The 6000-nt window shown below is 44.1% G+C and overlaps 1 pseudogene; it reads right to left on the minus strand.

Moving 5' to 3' along the window:
- Positions 1–2031: 2031 nt before the first annotated feature.
- On the minus strand, positions 2032–4338 carry LOC140384812 (U2 small nuclear ribonucleoprotein B''-like; annotated as a pseudogene).
- Positions 4339–6000: the final 1662 nt, after the last annotated feature.

A 6000-nucleotide genomic window follows, 5' to 3' on the forward strand; every position in this document is an offset into this window, starting at 1 on the left:
GCAGTCCCGACAGGCAACACGCAGCGTTGCTGCTGCTGGGTCTGCAAGCTTTGGGAACAGGTCGGGCCTGGCAGACTTCGGCGAAGTGGCCCTTGTTTCCACACCCATTGCAGATTGCGCTCCGTGCTGGGCAGCGTTGTCTGGGGTGCTTACCCTGGTCACAGAAGTAACATCTCGGGCCTCCGGAGTTGGCGGATTGATGCGCGGCACAGGCTTGCGACGCACCCGGGTCGGGTGATGGCAGCGCCCATGACGTCTACGAGGGTGCCGTGTGGTCGGAGGTGAAGGCATCCATGTTATGGAAGGCCACTTCCAGCGAATTCGAGAGCTGCACTGTCTCTTGGAGGCCAAGTGTATCCCCTTCTAGCAGGCGCTGGCGGATGTAGTTAGATTTTATGCCAGCGACATAGGCGTCCCTGATCAGCAGCTCCGTCTGCTGGACAACCGATACTGCCTGACAACTACAGTTCCGGCCGAGTACCCGCAAGGCGCGCAGGAATTCGGCCTGCGATTCTCTGGGGCGTTGACGCCTCGTGGCAAGGAGATGCCTAGCGTACACCTCATTTACTGCCTTTACATACTGCCCCTTCAGCAGCATTATCGCCTCAACGTACGAGGCAGCATCCCTGATAAGGAGGAAAACCTGCAGGCTTACTCAGGCGTTTAGGACTCGAAGCTTGTGGATGTCGGCGACGGCGTCGGCGGCAGATTCGAGGTAAGCTTCGAAGCAGCTTAGCCAGTGCTCGAATGTCGCAGTGGCGTCGGCTGCTTGGGGGTCCAGTTCCAGGTGATCAGGCTTGAGTGATGCAAGCATCTTAAGCGTTTAGCTTATTAAATTGATGTGCCATCAATTATAACAAAGACGAATTGTGGAACAAAACTGTGGCTTTAATAAGCTAAACGAGAACCTGCTGGCAACTGATCCCGAATTGGGGCAGGGCCAGAGGTCGGCCACCTTTATACAGAGCCTGAGGGGAGAAGCCACAGGCGGAGCCAGCAGAGACAACAAACAATATATACAATACAGTAACAGTGGTTTACCACAATATATATATATATATAATGCAGTAACAGTGGTTTACCACAATATATAATACAGTAATAGTGGTTTACCACACCCTTAATCCCTTTATTCTTCAAAAAACTATCTATCTTTATCTTAAAATAGGAGCCTCAACTGCTTCACTGGGCAAGGAATTCCATAGATTCACAACCCTTTGGGTGAAGAAGTCCCTCCTAAACTCAGTCCTAAATCTACTTCCCCGTATTTTGAGGCTATGCCCCCTAGTTCGGCTTTCACCCTCCAGTGGAAACAACCTGCCCACATCTATCCTACCTATTCCCTTCATAATTTTATATGTTTCTTTCAGATCCCCCCTCATCTTTCTAAATTCCAACGAGTACAGTCCCAGTCTCCTCGTAATCCAACCCCTTCAGCTCTGGGATTAACCTAGTGAATCAATTACTTCTGCCAATTTGACTTCAGAACAGATGATAGAAGGTGTGGAATTCTATTCTTGGAAGTGAAAATACCTGGTGTTGACTTCAAACACTTAGCTGGCAAGTAGCACTGAACAGTTCATTGGTGACAAGTTCATCTCTCCTTTATTGTACCCAGATGAGAATGTGATAGCATTCACACCTCATGGACCTGTATATAATTTTTAACACTGCCATACAATTTTCGGCAAAGTTTATATGGCTCATTGTGAGCTACAAATAAATCTGAAACGCAAGAGCCAGACTCCAAATTTTACTATAAAACTGTTATTATTCTGATAAGGTTACTGATAAACCTACTTGTATAAAATATTGGAGATTGTACAATCTCTTTGCATTCTCAGATGTCAGCAGCCAATATTTGCAGAAAAAATATTTTTAAGACACATTTCAATTTTTGATAGACTACAATTGTTGAGAGAAGTCCACAAAGTAGAATTCTTCACAATTTTTCTCCTGGTGATCAGTAAACTACAGTCAAGGTCAAAATAAGCAAGTTGGAACAGTTTTTGACCCTGATGACTTCAAAAACTACTTTTTGGCATAAATTATCTTCATGGCGTGAGAGGGTGCAAATCTGAATCCTTGTAATGCATCACGTGCAGCCCCAGCCTGTCCTCCATTCTCAAATTCCACAAAATCGATGTTGCGTTGGCCAGGTACAAAACACACTCCTTTGAAACCAGGGAACTGATTAAACAATGTGGACAACATCTCATTGGTCTCTTAAGGCAAATTAGTGAGGAATATAATATAGCTGGGTGGATTGTCTGGTACCTGATTTGCTGAGGAGGTAGTCTGGTTAGAGTTTGGAACTGCCATCTGTGATGTTCCTTTTTTGTTTGCTGCAGCTTTTTCTTGGGTTTTAGCCTTTTCTTTACCAGCAAAGGTGCCCCTCATTTTTGAAATTATACCCAAGTCAGTTTTTGCATACTGAATGCGCATAGGTTTGCCATAAAATGGAAATCCTTGCAACTGCCATAAAGCATTACAAATTACAAATTCATAAGTTCATAAGATATAGGAGCAGAATTAGGCCATGTGGCCCATTTGGCCCTGCTCTGCCATTTGAACATGGATGATATGTTCCTCCTCTGTTACCTACAATGCTACAGACCAAGAGCTCGATTGCAAAATCAGCCACAGCATCTCCTCCCTAGAACACATGATGTAGGAGTAGGAGAAGGCAATTTAGCCTCCCGAGCCTAAACACCTTCAATGTGATCATGGCTGATCCCATCCTGGCCTCAACTTCACTGTCCTGCTCGTTTCTCCTCAAATCTGTTTTAAATTTGCTACCTCTTAGTTTAAGATTATGACCTCTCGTTTTAGAATGCCCCACAAGAGGAAGCATCCGCTCCACGTCTACTTTATCCATATCTTATCATCTTGTATAACTCAATTTGATCTCTCCTCATTCTTCTAAACTCTAGAGAGTAGAAGCCTAAAACGTTCAATCTCATACAACAAACCCCCTCATCTCTGGAATCAATTTCGTGAACCTCCACTGAACTGCTTCCAGTGCCACTACATCTTTCTTCAAATAAGGGGACTAAAACTGTGCACAATACTCCAGGGTACGGTCTCACCAAGGCCTTGTATAGTTGCAACAACGCTTCCTTATCTTTATACTCAATTCCTTTTGCTATAAATGCCAACATTCCATTTGTTTTCCTTATTTTACTTGCTGCATCTGCGTGCTCGTTTTCTGTGACTTATGCTTGAGGACACCCAGATCCCTCTGCATTAAAGAACCCCAAAATCTCTCCCCATTTCGAGAATAAGTTGCCTTCCCATTTTTCGACCAAAATCACGTCACACTTATCCATGTTAAACTACATCTGCCACATTTTGGCCCACTCTCCTAACCTATCTATCCATTTGTAAAATACTTATTTCCTCATTGCAACTTACTGTCCCACTTATTTTTGTGTCGTCTGCACATTTGGCGAAAGAACCTTCTATCCCTGTATCCAAGTCATTAATATAGATTGTAAATAGCTGGGGCCCAAGGACCGAACCTTGTGGCACCCCACTAGTTACATCTTGCCATCCAGAGAAGGTCCCATTTATCCCGACTCAGCCAGTCTTCTATCCAAGATAATAAGTTACCCCTAATCTCATGTGATCTCGCATAGCGAATTAACCTTCTGTGCGGCACCTTATCAAACGCCTTCTGGAAGTCCAGATACACTACATCTGCAGAATCCCCATTATCCATTTTGCTTGTTACATCTTCGAAGAACTCTAGAAAATTAGTCAAACATGATTTACCCTTCATAAAACCATGCTGACTCTGATGGATAGCACTTTGGCTTTCCAACTGTTCTGATATTATGTCCTTGATAATTGATTCTAACAATTTCCCAACAACAGATGTTAAACTAACTGGTCTGTAATTTCCCACATTTTGCCTCCCTCCCTTTTTGAATAGGGGCATTTTTCCAATCCATTGGAACTATTCCCATGTCCACGGGAATTTTGGAATATTATAAACAATGGATCCACTATCTCTACTGCCACTTCCTTTAACACCCTAGGATGTAGACCATCAGGCCCAGGGGACTTGGCTGCCCTCAATCCCAAGAGTTTGTTGAGTACTGTTTCCCTTTTGATGCTGATTGTTCCACCCATTCTATTACCTCTGAATTGCCCGTTCCTATAGGAATGGTATTAAAATGGTACTTGTACTCTCATTTTCATAGTCTTCAATGCTACAATATCGATTATTTGACCAAACTGAGAAAACAGTGCATATAATGCTCTCTTCAGCTCTTTCTTTTTAACTTTATCATTAATGTTGTTGATATAAATTGTCTAATTAGGTTGGATTTCCATTGATCGTGTCAATTAGATCCAAATTACCGGTCCCGACCTCCGGATCTGCCACACTCCTTCTTCGCTCTCTTGCTCCTTGGCTTCTCTTCCAGCATAGAAATCTATACTAACTAACATAGCCCCTGCAAACACTGAAGATGGATTACCATATATAAAGTCCGACTGTCCCGGGGGTTACGTTCCTGTGAAGTCTGGCAAAGGACAAAATAGCAAACAGACTTTATAAAGAGTGTGAATTAGATAGGTTCTAGTCATCACAAAATTACTTGCCTGCTGTAAATCTCAGTTTTGCTCTTCTAGATGTGGAAACCTTTCCAACTCTTCCTCAGGTTAAAATCACCACCAGTCAGCTCTCAAAAAAGGGGAGAGCAGCCGATGGTCCTCTGAGACAGTGGCGACATTTACATTTTTATCTCTGGTGAACAGTGACGTCTGTCAAATTCAGACCCAAACATTAAAAAAAAGTGTAATAACCAGCACGGGACATACGGTGTGGGGATAATTGTTTTCCCTGTGCTCCTTGTGGAGTATGAGCTCCCCTGCTAGGAACAGGGTAGCTTACTCGTACTTGTATAAAAGGTCGGCCAATGTGCAACCGATCTGGGAGGGAGTACCCACTGAGGTTCTACCGGTACTCATGTAAATTGTTGTAAAATAAAAATTGTTTACTTTAACACACTTTAGACTCCCTGAGCCTTATTAAACTGGCGATGAAGATAAACATGAAGGTGTTTTTTATAATATGCACCCACGCACATCATGAGGTAAAAACAGGCAGTGACAGACACCCAGGTTAGCCAATCAACATACAGGAAAGAACACAACCAATCACCAGACAGAACACCAGAGGGGGGCTTCCAACTATAAAACACACGAGGTATCAGCACTCCGCTTCTTTTCCATTGGTGACAACTGTAGTGACAGTCAGGGTGTATATATTAGTCAGCACCTTCTACACGTGGATCAGAGCTAGCCTGGTCTAGTAAGTTAGAATTAGTACACTTAGAGTAGTAGAGTGTCAACCCACAGCAAGCTGTGTGCATTGTTACAGAAGTTCAATAAATCGTATTGAACCAACGCCTACGTTTGGTGTATGCTTTACCGTTCATCTGCATCCTGTTGCATTCCGTGTTACCCCAGGGTGAATAACATGACAGTATTGACGTGCATCCGGTCCCGCTGAGCCACCTCTCCACGTTGAATTTTCTTTTCTCTTCTGGACCACAGTGCAAAGTTGGGTGATTGCCGATGCCTCTAGGTGTTTGGATGCTTTTGCCCCCAAATGGAGACCTGGAATCAGTAAGTACACAGAGCGAATGCGGTACTTTTCCAGGGCCTATAATATCTCAGAAAAAGAGCACCAGACTGTAACTCTGCTGATGGGCCCGGTGACACAGTGGTAGCACTACTGCCTCACGGTGCTGAGGACCCGGGTTTGATCCCAGCCCCGGGTTACTGTCCGTGTGGAGTTTGCACATTCTCCTCGTGTCTGCATGGGTCTCACCCCCACAACCCAAAGATGTGCAGGGTAGGTGGATTGGCCACGCAAAATTGCCCCTTAATTGGTAAAGAAAATAATTGGGTACTCTAAATTTATTTCAAAAAAGTAATTCAGCTGATGGCCCGTGACGCACATACGTTTGGAGTGATCCAGGGCCTCAT

This window comes from Scyliorhinus torazame, chromosome 1, assembly GCF_047496885.1.
Source record: "Scyliorhinus torazame isolate Kashiwa2021f chromosome 1, sScyTor2.1, whole genome shotgun sequence".
NCBI lineage: Eukaryota > Metazoa > Chordata > Chondrichthyes > Carcharhiniformes > Scyliorhinidae > Scyliorhinus > Scyliorhinus torazame.